The sequence below is a fragment of the Panthera onca genome, chromosome A1 (assembly GCF_046562875.1).
Source record: "Panthera onca isolate mPanOnc1 chromosome A1, mPanOnc1 haplotype 2, whole genome shotgun sequence".
NCBI classification, from domain to species: Eukaryota; Metazoa; Chordata; class Mammalia; order Carnivora; family Felidae; genus Panthera; species Panthera onca.
This window is the reverse complement of record NC_138339.1, coordinates 172,170,370-172,195,731: the sequence shown is the minus strand read 5'-3', so window position 1 is coordinate 172,195,731 and position 25,362 is coordinate 172,170,370. Positions and strand designations below refer to the sequence as shown.

The 25,362-nt window shown below is 45.3% G+C and overlaps 1 protein-coding gene across 8 annotated transcripts in view; it reads left to right on the top strand.

Moving 5' to 3' along the window:
* Positions 1 to 3,190: 3,190 nt before the first annotated feature.
* Positions 3,191 to 25,362, top strand: part of MBNL2 (muscleblind like splicing regulator 2) — a 158,525-nt gene continuing 136,353 nt past the window's right edge. For all 8 annotated transcript variants that reach the window (XM_060636826.3, XM_060636824.3, XM_060636821.3 and 5 more), the window contains exon 1: positions 3,191 to 3,415. The gene's annotated coding sequence lies outside the window, so the exon portion shown is untranslated. The remainder of the gene's footprint in view (positions 3,416 to 25,362) is intronic.

Below are 25,362 nucleotides of genomic sequence, written 5' to 3'. Positions count from 1 at the left end.
GGGATTTGCACGCACGTTAAATTTGAGAAGCACTGCTCTGGAGTGCACAGGCCGTGAGAGAAAAACAACAGGTGGGACCTAAACTCATCTTGGGGGTCAGGGAAGAGTTCCCTGAAGAAAAGGCTTCTGATTAGGCTAGAGAGGTAGGTTAGGGCTGGATATCATGGGACCTTGTAGGCCATGTTGAGGACTCTTGTCTTGTTCCCAATCCCAAACCGCCATAACAAAATGCTACGTAGACTGAGTGGCTTAAACCACATAAATGTGCTTTCTTGGGGTTCTGGAGGCCAGAAGTCTGAAATCAGCTTGCAGTGTGTCAGGTTCTGGTGATGGCCTGCTTCTGTCTGTGTTGTCACTTGGGTGAGAGAGAAACGATCTCTCTCCCTGATGTCTTCTCTTTTAAGGGCACTAATTCCATCATGAGAGTTCCACCCTCATGACCTAATTGTCTCCCAAAGACCTCATCTCCAAATACCGTCATGTTGGGGCTGAGGGATTCAACACAGGAATTTGGGGGAGACGCAGTTCAGTCCATAGCAAAGATTTTGAGCAGAGAGAAGAATGTAGAATCATCAGAATTCTACTTTCAAGTGAATTCTTATTTTGACTGATGTGTGGAAAAGGGACTGAAGGGATCAAGAAAACATGCAGGAGGCCAGCTAAGAGCCTGTTTCAATAGTCGTGGTGAAAGACACAGATATCTTGGACAAAACTGCATTGGCAGAGATGGAATGAAGTGAAACATTTCTAAACATTTAGTACAGAACCTAACAGGCTTTGATAATGGCTTTCGTATGGCGGTTGGGGAGAGAGCATCAAGAATGACCACCAGGTTTTTGGCTTGTGCAATTGGATGGATATGATAGCAATTCTTGAGATAGGAATCATGAAATCAGCAAGTTTACTCATGCACCTCACTAGATACGACGAAAATGTAGAAATAACAGTAAGAGTGGCCATTATTTAGTGGACATTTGTCATGTGTCAGCCACCATATAGATGTTTTAAGTACATTATCTTGATATACTATGCAAACCTTGCCTTCCGAGGTGGGGCGATAAGCTCACCATTAGGGGTTTAATGGCCTGGTAAAACGAACAGTGCAGAACGCTTTCAGAGGAGAAGAACGTCAGAGAAGAAAATGTGAACAGAGAAGCCATAACAGACAAATGAGGATGCAAGCTGAGGTCTAAAGGTTGGATAAGATTTTGTTAAGTGAAGCCCTTGGGAGTCAGGTCTGGGGATGGACTGTGGGAGCCAGGTCCCAGAGAAATGAGCATGCCTCCATCAGGAGGTTCACTTAGGAAAACAGTGTAGAAAAAGTTGAGTTAGAAGGGGGGGGGGGGCAGGTTATGAAGAACGTTGAGAGTCTGTGATTTGGATTTTAAGAAAGGAGGCATTGAATATGAGAGGAGCATGACTTTGCATGATGGGAAAACCTGTCTGGCAACAGGGAATCTTCTTGAACGTGGGGAGGCTTGATCCCAGAGGCCAACTTACTGGCATTTATATTATCCAGGTATCAGATCAGAGTTCTTCACTAGCCAGGAGGAAAAATCAACAAGACCTCATTTCATTGAATGAGAGTAGGAGAACGAGTCAAAGATGACTCGAATTTCAGGAACGAAATGAAGGGAATGGTAATTTCATAGGCAGAACCAGAGAGATGGGAAAGAGGAGACAACCTATGGTTGTCCATTTGCGTGCAGTATAATACTGAGTGTATCGCTAGCTAAAAATAATTTTCTACCAGTTTGACCGTAGAGATTATTTAAATTTTCAGAAAAAGATCGTAGTAGACAGAAACCTAAAAGTTATACGTGACGGATTTACACTGGGATGAAAACTGTTGTAATTATTATTGTAAGCATGAAATCAGAGGGGAATAACGTGTGATATTCTATTGAAGAAATAGCCTAGAAATCCCAGGAAATGCTGTGTTTTTAAACTGCAGTTAGCAAAATCAAGGGAAACCATTACATCCCACCCCAAATGGTACTTCATTACAGATGCACTGAACAGTTGCTTATAAACAATAGTGCGTTGGTTCAACCTTCCGGATGAATGGGTCTTTGTTCCTGCTTTGGTCTGGTCTTGGAATCATGACACTTCATTTTTTAAATTCAGAATGTTGTGTTTAAGTGGAAGGAAAATGTATGCTTCTTTTTGTGTTTTCCAAATGCCATATGAGTTTTTTCAGAGCTTGCAGGAGCACTGTTGACTGGGGGGAAAAAAATAAATAACCCATACTAACCTTTCCGTTTCTCTTTTCCTGCTTTATCTCAGGGAACTTCGGCACGTCTAGACAACCTTTGGGGAATGGCACCCGATGGTGCCCCTTGGATCATGTGCCGTGTGTGTTCAGCTGTGAATATCCTCCTGTAATCACTGCTTCACTGATGACGATATGGGCCAAGGCACCGTATTTATCAAATGGTACCTGAGGTACCTTAGGATTAGGTGAAGGCACACCTAGTCGTCTCGCCGCGGCCTGCCAGCAGGACAAAAGGGTAATGTGTAGATATCAATTTTATTGTTCAGAATTCCCTAATTGAAGACCCCAGTGGCTGGAAAACTTAGATGAAAGCTGTACGAGCCACAGTAATTAACCGCTGCAGTAACAGATGTTCTCCAGGAAAACTGTGTGCAAGGGGGTTAAGCATGTTTTGATTTTGAATATGCACTTGGGCTCACACATTCTCCCTCACTAATAGGAATCAGCTGTAAATGCCCTCCCTGTAAGGTATTAATTTCCACGGCAGACGCTGAATTGTTTCTCCTTTTTCAAAAACCAAAACCCAAAAACCAAACCCATGCTTTGTCAGATGGGAGAAGGACTTCAGCTTCTCCTGCACAACCTGGGTTTCTTTTTTGAATCTGCGGAGTTGGTATCGTCGAAAGTCTTTACAGCGCAGTCCCAGGCTCTGGGCTGGCTGTCTTGGAGGGTGTTTTCTCCAGCTACCCCTCTCCCGGCTCTGCCAATTATGTGCCACTTTGTCTTGGTGCTATGATTGCTTTCTTCGGAGAGGGAAATTCCTCTTTCATCAGTATGGACGCACTGTTTTCACACACCGCAAGTGCTGTGCTGCTGTGTCACTCATCCTATAAGAGCCAGTTTCAGACGAGGAGGGCTGACGAGCTGCCCGGGGATTGGCTGCCCCCGGCTGGGAGGGATTTGTGGGGAGGAAGGGCTGCAGCTTTACAGCAACAGAGTTTAGACTGTCTTTGCTTCATCATCTGAAGGCAAAATTTTCCAGATACGGCAGACGGCTCCCAGAGTACAATACACAGGGAATGAGGACTATTTACATGGAAATTTCTGCCTCATGATGCAGCGGAGAAGCCTCGGCCGCTGGATTCTGCCAGATGTTCCCGGGGTTACTGTAAAAGGGAAAAAGAGGCAGAGCTAAACAAGGTAAGAGAATCACCCCCCCCCCCTTTTTTTTTTTTTTTTGAATGTTTAAAGAGTTTGCTGCAGTATATGGTGCATTCCATGTGTGTTGCTTAGGGAAGCCAGGGAAACCGGATTCCACTAATTCAAATGTAACACTTGCCGGGGACCCTGGAGTTTTACGTAACATTTTGATTTGAGGGAAAAAAAAAAAAAAAAGGAAGAAAGAAAGAAACGGCAAAAGCTTGAATCTGTGCCGCCTGACTGGGGTGAGGCATGAAACGAGTGTTTATTTCAAAGAAGAGATCCATTTTATTACTCAACAAAAACTGTGAATTCCTGGGAGCGTTCTTATGTTCTTGTTCTAGAAAATTTTCATTACTGCCCCAGTTCGCTCCCGAATAAATAAAGTTTACGTTGATCCTGCTATTTGAAAACGGACTGGTAATGAAGAAGAAAAGGAAAACTTCATAGTAAATAACCATCGGTTGAATGTTTAGCCAAAAATACGTCTATGTGTTAGAAATTAGGGACCCACCTAGCCCTATAATGCCACGGCTTTGAGTTTCAAAAGCACATTTTTTAACAAGCCAGCAAGAGGTAGCTTTCTGACAAGTTTTCGATACTGTAGTTCAATGTTTACATTTCTTTTTCTGAGCCTTTGTTTCCAGCTTAAAAGTGGAACCATTATATTCAAAAGTAAAGCTGGGTTAATAATGCTTACTGCAATTATCTGATCTTTATGCATTTTTAATGAGAACACACAGCCAGCAGAATAATTTAATGAGGGCAGGCTAGCTTTTAAAGCTGTGTCTTCACTATGCCGAACCATATCAACTTTCTTGCCGAGAAGCAGCAGGGAGAAATGATGGAGATTTATTTTTAACACACTTGGCCCAAGAGAAGGAAATGATATATTTGTTAAAGAATTCTTTCTGCCCTTTTCCGTTTTAAATTTCTGCCAGGCATGAGGAAACTGTGCTTTTTTGTTAGGCCTCGGAAGCATGTGTTTACAATAAATGTGTAACATTTTTAGAATAGTTAGCAAGCACTGAAGCGAAGAAAAAAATCTGACTTGCCTAACCACTACTACCGTGAATGCTCTTCGAGAAACATTACTGTCCTTTTAAAAGACAAAGGTTAAGTGGAAAGACAATTTGTTAATTTGGTAATATGTGCATTGGGGAGCTAATAAAGTGGGGGAAAAAAGGAGGGCATGCTTATAATCTTTAAATAAGATGAAGTTTCTTCAGCTATCCTGCCTGTTTTCTGAGGAGCAGTTCAAATATTCATTTAAATAAGGGCAATGCCACGTAGATTCTTCCAGACCCACTGTTTTTACTTTCAAGGAGAAGTGCAGGACACTAGCCCAGAACTTCTGACGTCATCTCCCAACTATTTCTGCTGGGTGTTCTTTTATTCAGGCTCGTGGAGAGGAATATTGCTTTACGTCCTGGCCAGGAACATTCTGACTCTCACTTGGCAGGTCTTGAGTTATGTCTTCATATTTTAGCCCGTCCTTTCTAAACCCTAAACCCATCTCCAGCGTAAATAGGGCATCTCCTACCTGCCTCACGTCGGGCGGGTCCGAGCAGGTTCTCTGCAGGGTTCTGGCCGTCCTGGCGAAGAGCAGTGGGGAGCGGAGCACGGGCTTTGCTTCTGGCCCAACTTCGCCTGGCACAGCCCAGTACTGCCACCTGGGTGGATAGTGCCTGTGGCCTCATTCCCAGTTCCCCCGGAGCCACTGTGTAGGACCAAGGTTATGCCACCAAGTTCGTGGCTGGCCGTGATGGTGGGAACAGCTGCTTTTACATAAAGAGCACCATGCCTGGTGCAGATGGGCTGAAGGAAGGGAAGTCCAGTACTGCAGGCTGTTAATCTGTGTCACAGGTGGTAACCTGGGTCGGAGAGATCAGGGGAAGGTAGCATTTAATATGGGGCCTCTGAAGGGAGAATTTCCAGACGAACAGACCGGAGTTCTGGGGAGTTCCCGGTTCTAGTTTACATTCCCTTTCCAGCTGCTTGTGTAGCCCTAAGCAGGCACCCTCCTTCGTTCTTCTCTCTCTTAATAGAACTGAGTAATACTTGCTACACTTTTCTCTCATAATTCCAGCATTCATTTTGAGAGGCCTTGACCTTGTACCAAAAAAATAAATAAAATAAAATAAAATAAAATAAAATAAAATAAAATAAAATAAAAAGAAGTCATCTGTCTCTTGCTACAATGAGCTATTTAAAGTACAAAGGGATAAAACCTCCGTATTAATGAAACAGTTGGCAAATGCCTTAGGGTATTAAGATAAATAGTCATATTTCCAGAACCCTTCACTCTACTGTGTGCTCAGGTCAATTTTCTAGGGATATTTATCCTTAAACCAACAAACAAAATTTCCAAGGAATTCAGAGCATTGCTGTTTGCATTTTCTCCATCCATCTCATGCAATATACCAGAAGCTGTGCCAACCAGACTATTTCAGACGTAGGCCTTGTAGTGCCCAAAGCATTTAGTGCTATTTTTGCTTTGACTTTGCATTAAATTTGTGAGAGTAGATTGAATAAGAGAGAGAATATGAGGAAAAGAGGAAAATACGCTTGCAAAATATACTGGTTATGTAGCTTTACTGGTTACCGGCCTGCCTCCTCTCTGCTAGTTGTTTTAATTTGCTGTTGCTATGGCGAAAACAAATCAATATCACATGGCCACCAGCCAGTCCCGCGCTCGGGGAGCGCCATCGAAATTCAAGATCAGGCACTCAAGATTCCGAGCGAGAATTGGGAGAAAAGCATTTAGATTTGAGTTTGAGAGAATTCCTGACGATAGACTGACCAGGCTCAGTCTCTCATGCCCTTCCTCTCCCTTTCCTCCTGCACTTTCTTACTGATAATGAGAGAAGATGGGGGAAGAAGGCATATTGATTTGTTTACATTTTCCAAAATGACAAAACGTACCGTCAGCATAGAAGCAGGTTGGTAACGTTGCAAGGGGTAAAGGATTCTGACTGATGAAAGGTGATAAAACTGTGGGGCATGTTTGTTGAAAACATAGTTTGGGGGCCTTGAATATCTCTGGGTACAGCTGCACCTGAAAGCTGACAGGGTCAGAAACAGTTACTGTGTCATATCAGGCAGAGAAATCTGGCAGCTCGAGAGAGCAGGGGCAGTGGAGGCGAGGGGCATTAGAGAAAGGTGGGGGTGTAAACCATCAGCCAGTAGCAAAGTCAAGGCAAAGCTGTAGGTCCAGAGTCAGGCCAGGTGAGCACGGAACCCCAGGGACAGAGAGGAACAGGGTAAAGGACTTCGCTCCTTTCACAAAGTCTGCCCGAAGGCCTGGCAAGGAAAGAGAGGAAGGGGCTACAGAGAGAAGCAAAGGGGTCATGCGCCCAGGCGTCCTTTCTGGAATGGTCCACCGAACCAGATGGGCGGAGTTGCGCTTGGCCGCGTGGAGCCAGGGACTTGATATTTCACGCGTTGGTTTCTCTCGGAAGAACGAGGCAGGAAGACGTAGCTGGGCTTTTAAATTAGTTACAATACAGTGTTTTTCTCCTGGTTTTTTTTACTCAGCTCAGTTGTTTCTTAGGTTTTGTGTGCAAACTGGGGGTTGCAGCTGTGATAACATTCATAGTAAGCAGTCCAGGGTGGCGTCAATGCTGAGTCTGCATCAGGTCGGTGCCTCCGAAGGCTCGGCAGCCGAGGCTAGTCCCGCTTCTGTTGTGAGAGTGAAAACAGGTGTGAAAGGTAAAGCCCCAGGGTTTCTTTTGTGAACCTGAGCCACAGGCCAGTGGACAAACTTTCAGCTGGCCCACTCCCCTTGACGCAGGAGAAACGCTTGGTAATAAAAGTGGACCCAACGACTTACCTTAGCGCTCTGACAAAGAACGCATTGTCTAGAAGATGCTAGGTCAGTATATTCCATCAATCAGTCAACAAGTGTTTATTAAACACCTCTTGGGTTCTCTGGCTTTTGCTATTCAGTTAAAACGAGTCAATTACCTAATACCTGACTTAGTGTATGTGCAAAATCAGCGGCAGAAAGAAATGATGCAAAATTGTAAGTTTTAAAGACTTTAATAAATGTATTGGTTAATGTTAATTTCACCTTGACTATCAGGCATTAATTGTAGGTTTCAGATCGTTCTTGGTGTTTGGTGGGGGGAGAATAAGGGAAGGAATTTTGAGTTTTAAATGTCTATATGCACTTTCCTCACCTCTGTTACTTTCCTCAGCATAAGTGCTGTTTAAATAACATATAAAGATGTAAGATGGGCAATAGACCTATGAGAATGTGCTGGAAAGTCCCAAATAAGAGGCCACTGAGAGCAATCACCCAGTCTCAGCAAGCTGAGATTCAGCCCCAAAGTGACTGGGGAATATGGACGCATCTAAAAAGCCTTAAACACCAGTCACCAAAAGGAAATCCTAGATCCTCTCCCATACTCCAGAGCCTCGGGGTACCTGGGAGCCCCTGATGTAATTATCTCGCCATCCCCGTCCCAGTTAGGAAACCTGATTCCCCACCCTGGAGCATTAAACTACCCCCGCTTTTTCCCTTAAAAACAGAGTTACTTAAAAAAAAAAAAAACAAAAAACAAAAACGGTTTCCCCTTTTAAACACAAAGTTTTTTCTTTCCTTTGCTTATTTGTTGTTTTCTTTCTTTCTTTCTTTCTTTCTTTCTTTCTTTCTTTCTTTCTTTCTTTTTACTCTTTTTTTTTCTTTACTCTAACGTCTCTGTGTATTTTCTGGGTGCAGACAAACTGCAAGGTTAAGGACTCACTTTGTGGAGAACTGAGTGGGAGACTGAGGGACGTAAACGAGCCTAAAGAAGTCTTTTTAGTTACGAGTCTTGGCAGGCAGATGGGCTGTTCTAAGGTTTAGGAGCATCCAGGCAGCTGGCTGCTGTACGAGCTTGTGGGGGGGGGGGGTGGCGGGTGAGCCCCCCTCAGAGGACAGAGGGAGGAGGCAAGGAACACCCAGCACTGCAGGTCCTGGGTCTTAAGCATTTGCAATCCACGATCACTGGGGAACAAGATACTTACAAACAAGATAAGAATAGGTCAGCACACAAATGTCTTCAGAAGAATAATTAACATATGTATAGTTTCTTACACTTTACAAAGGGCTTTCACAGACCTTATCTCAATTAACAGTTCAAAAAAGAGGGTTTAAAAAATCCAGAAGCCTAAAATTAGAACACTGGGTAAAGCTCCTGGAACAGATGAGTTATAAACTGGATTAAAAAAAAAAAAAAAAAAAAACTTTTATTCATTTATTTTTGCCCGTGGTTAGTGACTTGAATTTTGAAAAGCAGGAAAAACTTCTAAGTATCCCTGGTGCATGTACACATGTCACTATCTCCTGTCCCCACAAGCTTTCTTGGACAATTCCTTGTAACCAGTACTGCAGACAGCCTAGTTCCCAAGGCAGAACAAGAAGAGAGGCTGAAGGCTTTGCTTTCTCAGCTCTGACTGTTCAGAAGGTGCCAGGGGACAAAACCTATACTGGGTTCGTGCACCAGCCTAGCCACATAGTAGCCAGGTAAGTTTGGCTATGGATGGCAGGGAGGTGCTTCTAGAACATAAAGTTCATTAATGGTTGTAAATTGCCCGCACACGTGGGAAAAACCAAAATTCAAAGTATTCCTTTTGCCTATGAGAGCTTCTCATTGAGTCCTCTTAGGCCTGCTAATGGGGTGGGGGAGAAATTAATATTTTACAACATATCTCATTTAATTTGAGCCTTTGAAGAATATCACAACGTTAATGCTCTCCCCGCAAAGTTAATGATGGTCCATAGAACGAGAGAAGTTCCCAAAGGTTCAGTAACACACCCGTGAGCCCATCGCTAATACTTGCTAGAGCCAGTATGTAAGCTCAGACCCTGACAGGGTAGGCAGCACCGTGTTTTCAGCTGAGCAAATGAAAAGGAGAAAATAAAAATCATTCATTTTCAGAAAGAAATAGGTGGAGGTAGGAGGGCAATTGTTTTTAGAGATCCCAGATATGACTGATACAGTTCATATTATGACGCCAAAGTGCTAGGTGTGATAATAACAGTGATGTCTTACAGGTACGTATCCCTTCAGTTTTTATCACTTCTTTAATGGTCCCAGCATTTCCTTCTTGTTCCTGTTTTATAATTTAAACAAAAACTGAACTTGAGTGAGGTTAAACAATGTGTTCAAAGATTTTTTTTTTTTTTCAGTAGCCAAAAAAAGCAGAAAAGCTAGTCCTCAAAGCTATGGGAATCTGTGCACATGATATTCAATGAGATAAAAGTCTTTAAATGAAGTCACACTGCAGTCTGACTTAGAGTTTTCTTGTAATGGATGTTGCACAGTGGATAGAGCCCAACCCAAGCAATTTTGGAAAGACAGTAATATTTTTAATTAAGATATTGAATTATTTTAAAAATCTATAAATTTCTGGCATCCTAGATGCAAACTTCAATTAATCAACTAAAAAGTATTGGTGAAGCATACATTATATTAGTGATTTACTAGTTGTAATTTTAAATGCTCTGGTTGTTCAAGCAAGCAGAACTTTGTTCGGGCTGGAGTAGTAGATAACTTTATAGAAGGAAGCTCTGTCCTGTAGCTCTGAATGGATATATTTTGTCCAGATCAGTGGTCCTAAAGTGGGAAGTCTACACCCGACCTAGGGCAAGATGATTCACTAGGTAAGGAATAGCTGAACTTGTGTCTTATACATTATTTAGCTCATCCTTTTAAAATGTCGATTTTCACATATGTTGGATAATATATGTAACATATTAGCATTGTTATGCAAGTGTAACATTTATAAATAAGTAACAACCTCATGACAGTTGTGCCTGCTCAAAGATATTTTTCAGGTAGGGGTATTTGTTCAATAAAGTTCAGAGAGGACAGGAGTCAGAATTAGAGAAAAGAAAGTCATCTCCAGAGGAGGAAACAGCATGACGTGATGTAGGGGGCAGTGCGGAAGCTTAAACTTGTCTCTGGAGAGCAGGGATTAGATGTTGGGGAGCAGTAGGAAATAGGGGTAGTGGGGAAATAGAACGTGGGGGAAGTCCGAATATGGAAGACCTGAGGAGCTATGTCGAGCTTAATTTTGTTACTTACAACATCATATCTAGTGTTTTAAAAGTGTTCAATTACAACTTGTAAGAGAGGGCTGGAGATCTGAAAATTTGTAACATATGATGCCACTGGGGGAAAAAAAATCTTTTGCCATATTCTAGGTATGATGTGGGAAAAAGTGGGCTTAGAATAGCATTGTGAGCATAGAAGAGAAAGGGCAAATCCAAAAGGTCCTTGAAGAGAAAATAATGGAAACTAGTGAGAGCTTATAAGAGCCAAAATGGCACTGGAGTTATCAGGAAAAATGTCAGTGGAACCCTAACAGAAAACAGGGGCGGATGGGAAAAGGAACCAATCAGTAGGAGCGGGGTGGTGGAACGGAAGAAGATGATGAATGGCGCGTTCTGGTCGTGGTGTTTTAGCTAATGGTGGGTCATCCAAGTGGGCTATTCCATAGACATCTGACAGTGTGGGAACGGAGAACAGCTTAGATGCAGGGCTTCAAATGTCAATTGAGACATACCTGTGTTGCAGTCATAATCCAAGCCAAGGATGCTGACAACCTCCAAGGCAAAGGGACCATAAATGGAGGCAGGCAGATGACCAAGGATGGGCCTTGGGGGAGGACTGCCAGAGGCCTAGAAGAGCAGAAATGCTAGCAAAGAATCGGGAAAATAAACAGCCACAAAGGAGCAAAATTGTCAACCAAAAAGTGAGTTCCAAGACTCTTAAGCACCGTACCGCAGTCTCCGTGGTTCCACGGGATGACAGTGCGGCTTCCCACACTGCATTATCCCGCTGCGCATGGTTGACCCTCTTTGGCATGAGTGCTCAAGCCAGGGCCCTCTTGAAGGCAAATATTGGTTCGCTGTAATGGTGAGAGTCTCAGGATACTGGATGGATAGGGAGATCTTCCTGCTGCATTTTTCATATATACGGTAGCCTTTTTTAAAAAAATAGATTTTCAGTAATAACCAGAAGAAAACACTTAAAACCAGCAACTATCAAGACTTCAGCGTCTGTATCTTGAAATACACCTTTTGGGGTGGTGTCATTGGTTAGAATGTTACTTCCAGGGCGATTGGAGATTTCTCTGGACACTGGTCATCCTATTCTCACAGACCCAGAGGTCTGTTTATTCTTGAATCCAGCAGGTCTCTGCCGAACCTAGCCATTAGGAGCTTGAGAAAATGAGAAAAGCACTCAAAGTGGGTAAACGGTTGCCGTCCTCATAGCAGACCCCCGCAGTACGTAAACCATAGCACCACTTCTCAGACTTCCACGTGCATAGGGAATCAGCCGGGAATCTTATTAAAAATGAGATTCTGATTCAACAGATTTGGAGTGGGGCCTGAGAGTCTGCATTTCTAACAAGCTCCCGGACGATGAGCACGCTGCTCATCAGCAAAGCTCTAGAGCACAATGGCAGTTTTGCTAACATAAATGTAGATGGCGGCAGACCACTGCATCTGGCGTGGTTTTCAAGGAGTGCTCTCTGGGGCTGGGAGCCAGGACCTACCTCCTTGACACAGTAAGCCTTTCCAAACTGCTCAGGCTCAGAGTGGGGCGAGGGTGAACTGACTTATGCCGTGGGCCTTGCCCCAAAGCCTCTGTAGTCAAGGGTGAAAGGCAGGGCCTTGGGCTGTTTCCAGGAGTTCTGTGCTTTAGACAGCTGGTCTGTGGATGTCTCCCCGTGCTCGTAGTGGAACTCTGACCAACTCATCATCTCCCTTCATGGTGCAGGGAATGTCATTCTTCCCTTATTCTCTCCAAAGAATATGAAGAATAGAGAGGACGTGTTAAAGGTGATGAAGATCGCATCTGTTTAAAAATGCTACTTTTAATGTTTTGCAGTAGAAGTGAAGACAGTTTTAGAAATGATAGCTGTCTAAGGTGGTGGCTCAAGGGAAATGTCCAGGCCTGATTGTGGACAGCTTTGTATCTTGTCACAAGTCTTACACCTTCTTTTGTGTCCATCTCTCTTTCCTTCCTTGAATGCTTCATTTTCCTGTCCATCTGCACGTGGCCCCTCTTTCCTGGGCCGAGTCTAGCTAAACTGATTTGGAGGAAGTCTTCCCTGCCCAGATGCTGGTTCAGTTCCCACACAGATGGCTGGTGTTTTCTTGCATTTTTAATTTAACCAATAGCCTTTCAAGAATGAAGGGAAACGAGTGTCAGTTGAGTATATTGAGTGCCTGCTATATGCCAAGCCCTCTGCTGGGAGCTTTGTGGACATTGACCCATGAAGAATTTTTATGAAGAAAATAAAGTCCCGGGAGCTGAGTTACTTGCGAGGGTCACACACTAACAAGTGACAGAGCAAGCGGTGAAACCCCAGTCGGTGGTCTCCAAAGGCCCGACCTTTTCCAAAGGTGCTTCCTTGGGGGTTTGCTTTAGAAAAACTTGTCTTACATTTGCACATACTGCTAGCCGAATTCACTCCACTTACACTTGTGTGTAAGACAGAACACAAACAAGCAATTAGTGGCATGCTGTTCGGGCATGAGTTCAGTTTCAGCCAGGAGCTCCCCTTCCCAAAGGGACCTGATAAATCGCCAGGGGTGGCCAGAGCCTTCTCTCCGTTATTTGTTGTCATTCGTTGGCCTTTTCTTTACGCTTGAATCTCGTGTGTGTGTGTGTGTGCGTGTGTGTGTGTGTGTGTGTGTGTGTGTGTGTGTGTGTGTAAGAAGCTTAAAGACCTAAAGATGTCAACTTATTGATACCTTAAATAGATAACATATGTAAAAGCCCATTATCGGCTGTGGGGCATGTACAAGAGGGAGATGTGTTGTGTTGTGGCTTTGCTGTGCTCTGTGAAAGTTCTTAGAAACCGCTTTTCTTGTCCCCCGCCTTCCCTCTTCTCTCACATGCGTGTCTCCCATACTCTGCCGAGGCCCGTGCTGCTTGTTTCTAGTGCGTGTACCCACCATCCTGTTTCTTGCTTGGCCTGCTCCTGAGCCAGCCCATCGTCTCTTTTCTCTTGCTCTTCTCTCTGCCGAGGCATCTCTCCCGGGCACCCCTGCTAACGGGCACACATAGTTGCCCACTGCTCCTGGGGTTCCGCTCACACCTGGCTCTTAGCTGATAGAAAGGTCTATTTATTTGCCCCCTTAGGAAGCCCATCCTTCCAGCCCTAAAGTATCAGCTTCCTGGCAGCCACCACAAAGACCATCCCCTCAGGAAACAAAACAAACCCTATCTCCAGAGTTTCCCTGTTTCTTTTCTTTCAAGTTCCCTGTTTGCTAGTAGGCTGCAATTAAGAGTCAGGATCAAAGGGAACTAGCTGCCTCTGGGGCTGCAGGGACCCACCAAGAACTTTGGTCTCCTTAACTCCTTACTCCCTGTGATCTGCTCACCTGCACCTCTCTGTTCTGCTGGTGCTCAGGTGTTGGGGCTGCGGGAGCTTGGGGAGATGCCTCAGGGCCTCAGGAGGGGCTCCTCACACACTCGAGACCCTAATAGCCCCTCCTCCCGACTTAAAAAACCCACAAACATAAGGTGAAGATCAGAGGCAATCCCAAATTGGGAGGAATTGGAGGGATTGTCTAGCACAGCTCATGTCTACCCCCCACCACAGCCCTGCTACCCAGGTTCTCATGGCTTCTTTCCCCTCTGTTGACTGGACAATCACTGCCCCAGAGTGCTTACGAACTATAACATTCTGTTGTAAAATTCAGCCTTGTGCTGAGACGAAATGTGACTCCAGTGACCTTCACTCTCCGGCCCTCGTCTGGGCCTTTGGAGTGACCCAGATGCTTCTTCAGTGGGTGAGTCTCTTCATATATTGAAAGATGGCAATCAGACTGCCTCTCATAGGAGCAGCTGGCAGCTCCCTTATTTAGGATGTAATACATTTATTTATGCAACTTAGCCCGCTCTGAGTTTCTCTTGGGTCGCTCTGAGTTTCTCACGTTGACCCACATCGCTATCCTACTTGAACCTTGAACCAGCTGTGTTAGAGAAAGGGGTGGGGCACGCCGTGTTCCCTCAGCTCTGTGCAGGTGAAGTGAGGAAGGTCAGACATCTTCCCCAATGGCGTGGGATGCTTAAAAATTTTTGTCAATCCCAACAAGAGGCTATAGACGCCTTTGGAAATACCTGGCAAGATGCTGGGCATTGACTTGCAAAACCACCCATAGGATGATGGATAGACAGATTGATTTAGATGGATATATATGTATGTAGACAGGTAGAGAAAGACATTAATATATACATAAACACATATAGAGCCGTAGACCCAGATTTAGATTAATATATGTAGATAGTTACAGATAAATATTTGTATATACAGATAAAGTTAGGTAGAGATTTAGGTTAATATGTATTATGTATTTAGATTAATATACATACACAGATAGATATATGCACACAGATATATACATTGATATGTACACACACAACAACAGATCTAGATTAGTGTGTATACAGACACAGACAGATAATCCACACAATTTGAATACCACACTAAAGCGGCTTTTAGACCTAAAGCACTTGTTCGGGGTGTTCTTTTGTTGTGTTGTTTCTGGTTTGGGACTCAACAAAATGGTGATCGTTGTCGCCGTGGCTCTTGGTCCTCCTGAGTCCCTCCGTGGCTGAGCACAGCCCCTCCACAACTTGGAGACATATTCCGCCATCAGCAGATGCCAAGGTCACCGAAGGAACTAATTAATCCCAGCTCCAGTCGACAGCGAGCTGCACTAACCTGTCCTCCTTCCTCAGAGAGGGAGAAACCAGGAAGGATTTTCTCCTTCAGTTCCGCCCGGGGCCTACTCAGGGACACCCTGTGCAAACAAAGGAAGGGCTGGTCAACTGTTTCCCGACTAGCTGGCCAGGTTTTCATCTAGAGAAAAGCCCGTTCAAGGGCTCTCAAACATGAGTTGAGAAAAGCCTTCCAGATTCTCTTAGGAAAATTCCCAGGTTGATATTTAACCTAAAGATCCCCAGGCCTCGACTCTACCTTTTTTTTTTCTCTCTCTTTACTACTAGTTTTACTAATGTCCATAAACCCAGCCAGCACTCTCGTCCATGCTGAAAATGTGCCTTTTTAATTAAAACTACAAGTTTTCTAGCTGACCACGAGGGAGCATAAATTTCTTCCCCCTCGGGGTAAGATTGATGTCGTATCGCCCAGACCGTGCTAAATAATTGATCAGAAAAAGTAATTGAGAGGAGTGCTTATTTTGGGAAATGTTGGCAGCCGATAACCCAAGATGGGAAGTTGGAGAACGTTGCTGTTTAAAACATGGTGGAAACCGGAGTCAGCATTAGTCTTCTTAGCCAGATACATGTTGGGTCTTGAGTTAATGGTTGTGTGCCTGTGGATTTTTACTTGATGTTCTGATCTCTTCCTTCCAGGCTGACAATTAGTGCAGAGAGTCACGACTTGGGCTCTGTGCTTTGTCAACGGTAGGGAGTCTCTGTCGTAGATCCGGTCAGTGCAGTTCCATCCCGGCCCTCTGTGTCTCCCCCGAGGCCCCCCCCCCCCCAGCTGCGAAAGCGGGAGGGACATGGGCTCGGGCGTTAGTTTCCCTTTACAGTTTGGCAAATCCCAGCACCTTCTGGAGTTAGGTTTGTGACACTCTCCATCTTGCTCACTGGCTAAAAACAGAAGAAAAAAAAAAAACCCACCAAAATCATAACCGTATGTTCCACAGAATATCAGGCTTCTAGTGAACACTGTGCTATCAAATAATCACCGCCGACCTAGCCCTATATTTGAAGACTACAGGCACAGGAGCTGATCTGCTCTGGCCGGAGGCTGAGGCAGGTAGAGAAGGGCCATTCTGTTTGCTTCCTTTCTCAAAATGGCACATCGCTGGAGCCTTTCAGCTTCTAGTGGGGGACGCAGAAAGAGACTGCATTTACTGACTTATTTCCCTTCTTCCCATCTTCCTTTTTCCCCTCACATTTTCAGGATTGAAAATTAGAAACACTTTTCTCCTACATGCAAAATTTCTCTCTCTCTCTCTCTCTCTCTCTCTCACACACACACACACACACACACACACACACACACACTTTTTTTACCCCCTGCTTTGAAATGGCAATTGCTGCCAGACAGGGCTTCTCCAAGAACCCACTGCCGTCCTCTCCACAACAGTCAAAGGGTTAATTTAAGATGTAGCCAGCTAGTGAGATGTAGTAGCTAGTTCAAGAGAGGGGTCACCCTTTGGCGACAGGGGTTCTCAGGGTCCTGCTAATACGTTATTCCTCGGTCTGAGGGTGGGTCACACAGATGTGTTCACTTTGTGAAAATCCAGTGACTGGACACTTAGGATGTGTGATCTTTCTGTTTTTAATAAAATGTTTAAAAGTGTAGCTGGCTACCCGGCACTGTCTATTGTAAGATAAAGGGAAGTGGGTGGGACGGCACCCCATATCCTTTTCTCACTGCGGCCCCGCCCCCTCCTTATCTGTTCTCCCCTCTTTCTGGGCTCTAGCAGTGGGCTCTGTTCCCACGACTAGTGAGGTCCCTGAAGCACCATCGCATCCTACCCCCGGGCCAGGGGGAAGTTCATGCTTCACATTCAGACTTGAAAAGGAGATCATCATCATCCACATCAAATAATAACCATAATAATAGTGCCACTTTGGTATGGTTTACAAAGCATGTCCTTTTCTCCTCCTGTGCTTATGTTTTATGTCTTACAAACACGTGCAAGTCGTGCTTAAAGTGTTTTGGGGTTCTTTTTTTTAATCCTATTTGGCAAACAAGACCAGTGGAGGGAAGGAACTGTGTGAGGACCGCAGATGGCCGCACCGTTTGCCCTTTCTTCCCGTGTAACCCTAGATTTGTGGGAGTGCGTATAAGTCAAGGGAGTGCAGGTCTCAAAAAATAAATAAGAGTGACTAAGGATGGCAAGAATGTACAGCTTGCGGGCCATCCACAGGGATTTGAATCCTGGCTTCCCCTACTTAGGAGGAACAAAAGTCACAAGTCACTTGGAACTTTGATCTCCTGATTGGCCCAGTCAATCAAGGTGATCATTCCGTGTTTCGGGATTTTTGTTTAGATTTGGGGCCACAAGATACCAGAAGTGCCCTGCACACAGTGAAAGCCCTGTGTCAACAGGCTGATCATCATTCACTTAATCTTTACTTGTTCTGCCGGGGCAAACACATTCTATTTAGTGAAGTTTTCTTGGCAAAAGAAAAATTTGCAGAAAAAAAAAAAAAAGTACCGTGTGAAAGGTTGAGGAAATATGTCTTAAATTTTCCTCATTTCCTTTCCTGTCGTGGAATTTGTTCTCTGGTGCGACAGATAAGATGTATAAATAAACCGCAACGGTGAAGGTAATTCGTGCCACAAGGGCGGTATAAGGTTCCTTGTCAGTAGACTCCTGCTGTGCAGGTGAAGCAGGGAAGTCTTCTTGGAGGAGGCAGCCTCTGACACGGCCTGTGAAGGAAAGCACCCATGCAGGTTTCTCTGGAGAATAGGGCAGAATCCAGAGAGTATTCATGGGAACACAGCTAAAATGTTTGGCATGATTATGCCTCAATTGTGGAGGACCCTGAATGCCAAACTTTGAATTTTGAACTTTATTCCAAGTACGGCGGAGAGCCACCAAATGTTTGTGAACAGGTGAGTGGGGGAGCGGGGGGAGACGTCAGACACTGCTTGGGGAGATAATTCTGTGAGTACAGCTTAGAGCTGAGAGCTGTGGGCACCCAGGAAGTCATGGAGGAGAGAGCAGGTGACAAGGATCCGGCAGGGGTCATGCACTCATACAGGAGTGGCTTCCCAGCTGCTGGGGCAGGACCCTTGGAAGCCAAGGGAAAGGGAGGGAAGTCCGGGATGACCCGGAGACCATGAACTTCAGTGACAGAAACATTCATGACACCGGAGACAGACACATGCAGGAAGGATGGGGAAAGATATGAGATTGGTTCTGGTCACTGGAAGTTTGAAGTTGGAATGTTCTCATGGAAGTATAGGTCTGGGCTTCCATAGAGTGCAGAGCTGGGAGTCCATTGGGGACTCATCCACAGAGGAGTGGAATTTGAAATCATAAAGGAGTTTGAGATAGCTAAGGGGTTCCCTCGGAGAACTAGAAAATGGTTGATGGCACAGCCTTGGGGAGCACTTACATTTGAGGCGATCTCCTAGGCACACTCCCGGTGGCAGGGAATCTGAAAGCAAAGAGATTTGCAGAGACAGCAGGTGTTCTTGGGACAGGTGTGTGGGCCTCAGGGCGTCTCTCAATGCCCTTGGATCTGTGAGAAGCCATCATGCTGTTCACTATGTCCTAGAAATAACGTGGGCGGGTGATGTAATATGGATGAGTATTCGGTTCTCCTAAAACCAAGTGCTAATGGGAAAGAAAGAAAGTTCAGTGACAATGAGGACTCAGTCTGGTACCTTGACGTGCGGAAGTTAAGACGGCACCCTGACCTTTGGGAGACAGCTGGAGGGTGGCGACTGGGAGGCTGAAAGGCAAGGTGCCAGGACAGTGGAGGTGAAATCATTCAGAGGGAGTGGGATATTTAAAGCAGTCGAAGGGATGACGGAGGGAAGCCGGAGAGGAATCAGGGCTAAGGTGAGACCGTGTGGGACTGAGGGGAGGTTGACTAGGCTGGCAGAGTGATGGATAGGATGAAACCACCCGGTTTTTGAAAATTTGTGGGAACAGGTCTGATTCTGCTCTAACAGGAAAGGTGAAAAGCATCTGATAAATTGGAAGGAAGGAGTAAGTTGAGGACCAAATGCTTCTCCAGGGAGAGTCCCAGAAGCCTTTGCCTTGAAATGTATCCTGCTCTATTCAAAGTAACTGTAGTGGGGTTACCGATATACGGCATCGATCCCCAGTTATTAGTGAGAGATAGGCTTTACCTCATTGCAGGCTTCTCTATGACATGGCACCTGCTCGACTGTGGCTTCTTTCCAAAGTGTTACATCGAAGCTTTTTGTTGTTCTTCTGTCTTTTTATCATTTTCCTTAGCTTTTCCCCTCATTTTGCTTCGGGTCAGCAAAAGGATAATCACGGGCCTGGCACTCTTCCCCTAAATAACAACCTGCCAATATAGATGCCACTTGTAAAGCTTCCTTATCATCCCACTCCCCCATGCATTTTCAACTTGAACCTGGTAGGTAGTAGATGTTCACTAAATGTGCATGGAATGCAGTGGAATGATTGAAGTGTTTTATTAGTGAGACAGGCATTTGTATAGATGATTATTAGCTGTGAGTCATACTTACAGAAACTCACAGTCCATCCTCCACCCAAATGCACCCAGAAGTTTCTATCCCGGATGAAGAGGGTATGTGTTCTGCCCCCAGGAGACTGCACACACGTCTGTGTAGCTGTACTTTAGTACTGAAAGAGAGGCCAGCTAAGCCCCAGCCCCTTCGGCCAAGGGTTGTTTTTTTGCATTTAAGCCTCAGAGTAGTTAGTTGATGAAGGCAATGGGCGGTCAGAGACTTAGAACAAAACACACACATGGAGGAGGGATTTGGAGCCCCTTAACTTTCACAGGACGTTTTAGTTGCTTAATTGCTGTAGGACACATACCTCTGCTGACATTCAGTTGCACGGTGTATCCAGCACATCTCACAGGATGGATTGGCCTATTTATTTACCCTTGAGGGCCACCTGAAAACTAAGTGAAGGACAAGCATGCCCCCAGTCGAGGCCAGAATGAGCTCCTACAGCCATAGGACAAGGTCCTATTTCTCTTCTGCGTTCGCTGCCCCACCCACCTCCAGCTCCTAGAGAAGAAAGAAGTGTGGTTTCCTTCCCAACCCATTTCAAAGCCCTTACCAGTTACTCCAAACGCCGGTTTCATTGGCTGCACAAATTCTCAGGAAGCTTGTTTAAAAAGCAGGTGACAGATTCCTAGGCCGTGGCCCCTGAGATGCTCACTTGAGATGTGTGGGACAGGGCCCAGGAATCTACATTTATTACAGAAACAGAGTGATGTGAACACAAATGACTAATAGACCTCTGGGCCCAGGGGTTAAAGAGACCATTTAAACCCTGCACTCAGATCCCGGCTGTTTCACAGACTACAGGCTCCATTTCAGGCAAAGTTTAACTTGTACCTGAATCTCAACTTTTTGAAAAAATGCACTTAATAATACTTCTCTGGGTGACGATTAGGCTTAAAGGGTATCACCCATGCCAAGAACTTTCTATCCTGCACAGAATAAAGAACACATAATTTTGGCTATATTTCTTTGACCCAACACGAAGCTACTGGGGAATGGTCCCCAAGGAACGCCGCGGACCCTCTAGACAATTCCAGAAGGAGCAGCGGCTCCATCGTGACTGTTTCTGCAATTTCTTACAGTCTTGTATCGCTCACAAAGACATTCCCGGTTTTGCCACAAAATGCAAGAAGGCTGTTCCTCAAAATAATTTTAGGCCGGACTTCTGGGCACACTTACGTTTGGTAGGGGTGGTAAGACAGTGAGGCATATTTCCCTAAACCAGAGGAGCGCGGTTGCTTTTGACAACAGGAGGACCAGGCCACATTCAGAAAGCTTCATACAGTGCATGTGTGAAAATGGAGCACTTGACCCGGCCCTGTGACAGCCCATGCCTTGAGCTGTTTCGGCAGATAAAATTGATTCTGTCCCCACTCGGGCCGTTTTTAGGTCATTCGAGCAGATGGTAACTGGCTCACATTGGGACCAAACTCCTGAACTTAAACTTTTGGAAGTGAATGAATAAATGAATGGATTTCCTCGGGGGCCAAGAAACACTCCTGACATCTGCCAGTCTGTCCTGGCCTTCTGGTCCCCGGAGAAAGGTTGGCCCTTTGTTGCTCAGAGAACAAATAAGCAAGGATTTGCTGCAAGGTGTTTCCTGCAACCGTGCGTTCCTTCCTTCCTGGCCCTAGTGACCCAGTTGCCTGTGCTGGAAGACTCGATGTGGCATGTCCTGTTTTCCCCCCACGAGAACCCTTCGACAGCAGAGATGCTTTCACAAGTTAGGTGCTTGCTGGTGCCCCGGGTCATGAGATTTGGGTCACACACAAACACAGAGGAAAGAAAGGTGGTGTGGAGTCCGTTGATTTGATCGGCCCACGGGAAAACCTAAGGACAGAAGAGTGAAAAAGAAATTCAAAAATAGAGGAGGGAGTACAAAGAGAAATGTATGGTACTCTGGGATGGAAAAGTCTCCGTTTCAGCTTGCAGTTGGGGAAGATTTCTAAATGCTTCCAAATCAAGGGATATCTGCAAATCTTCAAATCCATTGTGAATCATTTTCAAAATGCTCATTCCCTCCGCTCAGAAAGCATTGATTAAAATCCAGCCGTCTGCTGGTGCACTGATGCTCCGTAAAGCAAGCAAAACAAAGTTGATGGGTAGCCAGCGATCGCCGTGAGGAGTTAGGACACACGTGTGCACGCACACAGGCACTCACTGCGGAAGCCAGTGGGGGACCCCTGAGACTAGCCCTGTTTGGGTTGGGGGCCCCAGACACTTAACGATTAATCTAAGGCAGGAGGGAGGGAGAGGCCATCAGAATGTGGCCGGTCGGGCCGAATTCCCATTGGAGTGGGTCTTGAATGGAGAAGGATGCCTGGATTTAGGTAACAGCCAAGGAGAGCGGAAGACATCCCGTATCAGAGGAAACTGTTCAAACAAAAGCCAATAGGAGGAAATGAGCTCGTATTGTGTGCACACATGGGGTTCCACAGAAAGGAAATTGCCTGATTCAGGACACGTCCGATGCCTCCTGAAGCTACAAGGCAAGGCCGGGGCTGTGTTCCCACAACCTGGAGAGTGTCTTTCTCAAGCCAGGGTTGGCTGCAGTGAAACCGGTAGGATTTTAGCAAAACTACCCACATTCTTAGACTTCTAGAAACTTCTATCACAAGATGTGTCCTTGGGGACCCAAAGGGCGATTCCTTATGCTCTTGCTTGTGCTTTAAGGTATATGGATCTAGGAGAAGGTGGGGAGCAGGCACTTGGCTCAAATGTTCGGGTACTTTTTTGGGTAAAGCTCATTCATTCTTCAGGCTCCATCAGGCAGCTGAGGCTCAGCCTGGCAGACCCACTCCTCTCTGGGGCCCTTTTTGGCTTCCTGGGGTGGGCCAGGCCAACTGGGACAAGGCTTCTTGCTGGGCTCAGACGGGTTTTACATGCAGGCGTCTCAGCTAGACAATGGTGGCATCAACAGTCTTGCTACCTGCCAGCTTCTATCCAAAATACAATCCTGACCATGAGCTTTCGATTCTCTAGGGTACAGCCTGGTGCGGCCTGGTGCCTCATGGGGAACACAGAAACAGGCATGACGTTCCCAGCCCCCAAAGACTTTAGGATCTAGAAGAAGAGCATTCATTTCAGTAAACATCATAAGAAATGGAAATTTCCCTGGCACCACTGAGCCCCTGGGGTGGGGGTGGGGGGGGCACCTATGCATTGTTTAAAAGCTTGGAATGATCGGGACTTGTGGGTTTGGTTTTTTTTTTCCTCCTTTGTGTTGCCTGATTGACAGTTTGAGTACAGTTGAGCTTGGATTTGTGGGGATGCTACTGTAAGTGGCATGTATCATGGAGTCCTTTCTATTGACGTCATCTCTGAAAGCAGTGCCCACAGAAGGCAAAGCGCAGGCCCAAGTAGGGCTCCACGCTGGACATGGGGTCCAGCGATGTGCTCCCGTGAAGGAGCGTCCATCGTGCTCTCTCCCCCGCCTCTGCCTCAACCCCCAGAGCTATGGTATGCTTCAGGCGTCCTCCCTCCATCCTCCCCCAGGTGACCGTCTGGGGCAGTGGCCAGTGGCGGGCGTGCGCGGTGAATGTAGGAAAGAAAGCCCTCCAGAAAGCGCACTGTGCTTCTTGAACATCTCAGGTTCCGCTGCGGTTTAGGTAGATGGATTTTCAGTTGACTCTGGAGGATGAAAAATTGGGGTCCTTAAATCATGTTCTGGTGAGGCACAACAGCAACAAGATCAACTCCAAGGACATGAGGACTAGAGTAGAGGGGGCACCATGGGCCGGGAGGGTGAGCGGCTCTCAAGGCAGTGGAGATGCTCCAGACAACAGCAAGCAAAGAAAGGGGCAAAGGGTGTCACAATCTCCTTCTAATTAGCATGTGCCTTCTAATTAGTGGCTTTTGAGGCTTATCAAGTCTCATCTGTAAACTAAAACTAATAGGCAGTTAGGGCTTTTTTTGTTTTCTTGTTTTTTTTGCGTTTTTTTGTGGGTGTTTTTTTTTGTTTTGTTTTTTTTTTGGGTTTTTTTGCTTTTTTCCTCCCTACCCTTCAAGGGAAAAACACACGAATTAAGATTTAATTTGCCAGCAAACAGCATAATATGTACGCACGGAAGCAAAACTGTGTTATTCAGCATGGCTACGGCTGGATATTTAGGGAGATTTTTTATCCTCAGGCGTAGATCTTGTTTTGTTATCATTCATCAGAAGCAGCAAGAAAAAAAAAGGGGGGGGGGGTAGAGTGCAAACTTCTCTGAAGATCCCTGCCTGTTCTCTTTACATCTCTGTCTCCCACAGCATCAAAAAGGCAAGAAAGAGAACCACACCCTTCTCTTGGCCACAGCGTGGATAGTATTTTGCCCTCCCCGCTGGCTAAAATGACGAAATAAAACTACAATTCATCTCACATGACATCGGATCATGGCGGTTTCAAAATTCCTCATAGTTTAAAGGCTGATTTACAGGATTAGGTCATAGAAATGCCTGTAAAATTCCAATGTGATTATTTAGTTCTGTTCAGTTTGTTTCAAATATTACCACACGCCCCAAGGAAAACCCCACTTGTGAAGATCTTTGTAATGAATTGAAGTTTGCCTGCGTGACTTTTTTTTTCAGCTCTCCTGAGTAAACACGGCTGTAATTTCGAAAGCAACAAATTGAGGGATACACAGGGAAAAGGGCACCAGTGCCCAATAATACTGCCAAACTGAACATGATCAGAAAAGCTAAGAAAAATCTGGAAACTAATAGAGACAAGTCAACTTATATTCAGGATGGTCCCACGAACCCTTGAAGTTCGCTGAGAACCATGAAACTTTGGCTTTTTCGTGTATTAACAGCCCTTTTGTGCCATTGTTTTACAATGTAGACCAGCTGATAATGTGCCTTGTTCCTCATTGACTTTGCGATCTCATTCTTTGCCACGAATATAATGGCCTGTTTGTTTTGCTGCTGATGCACACTGGCCAAAGAATCAGACATTTGTTTCACGGGTGCTTGTTTTGAAGAAATCAGTTCTGGGTACATCTTTACACTGCCTATAAAAACAGAGGCTCATCTGCGTGAAAGATACCCCAGGTCTGCACTGGGGTGGGCGTCCATGTATCCACTACTATAGAAAATGAAATTGAAATAAAATAAAACTTCATTTCAATGTAATTACTAAAGAGCCTGAATTATAGGCTATGCATAAAGATGTACACTTTTATTAATTATACCAACATACAGCAATTTGTACCGGCCAAGAGTATTTCTCATAATGGCTCTTAAGAAGTTCTTATTAATGAAGAGATAAGAATGATTTATAAGTAGTTTTACAGGTATTTATATCTAAATGAATGGTAATGAAATGCCTGGGAAGTTTGGTCTCATAAGTAGGGTAAATAATCCCATTAGAATGACGCTAAGACTATTAATTTTTTCAGCAAGCGCACACCCCTTCTGCCCCCCTTTTTTCGTAAGTAATTCAAAGGTAACCTTTAGCCTAGTCTGGGGGTGGTTTCAACTCACAAGGGAACTCTGATCAGTTGGTGGTGGCTGCCTGCCTGGAACCTTGTTTTGAGAAGTCTTCCAGTGCCAAGTCTAGATTCATAGGGAGAAAGTGCTAGGATTGATTAGTCATGCCTGCTGTGGACGGGCAAGGTGGGAAGAGGGGAACTGAGGGCTATCCATTTGCTACCCTTGGCTGGAGCCTTCAAAAGTGCTGCCCAGTTGGCATTGTCACAAAGCCACCCCCAGAACGCACTGCAAACTGATCG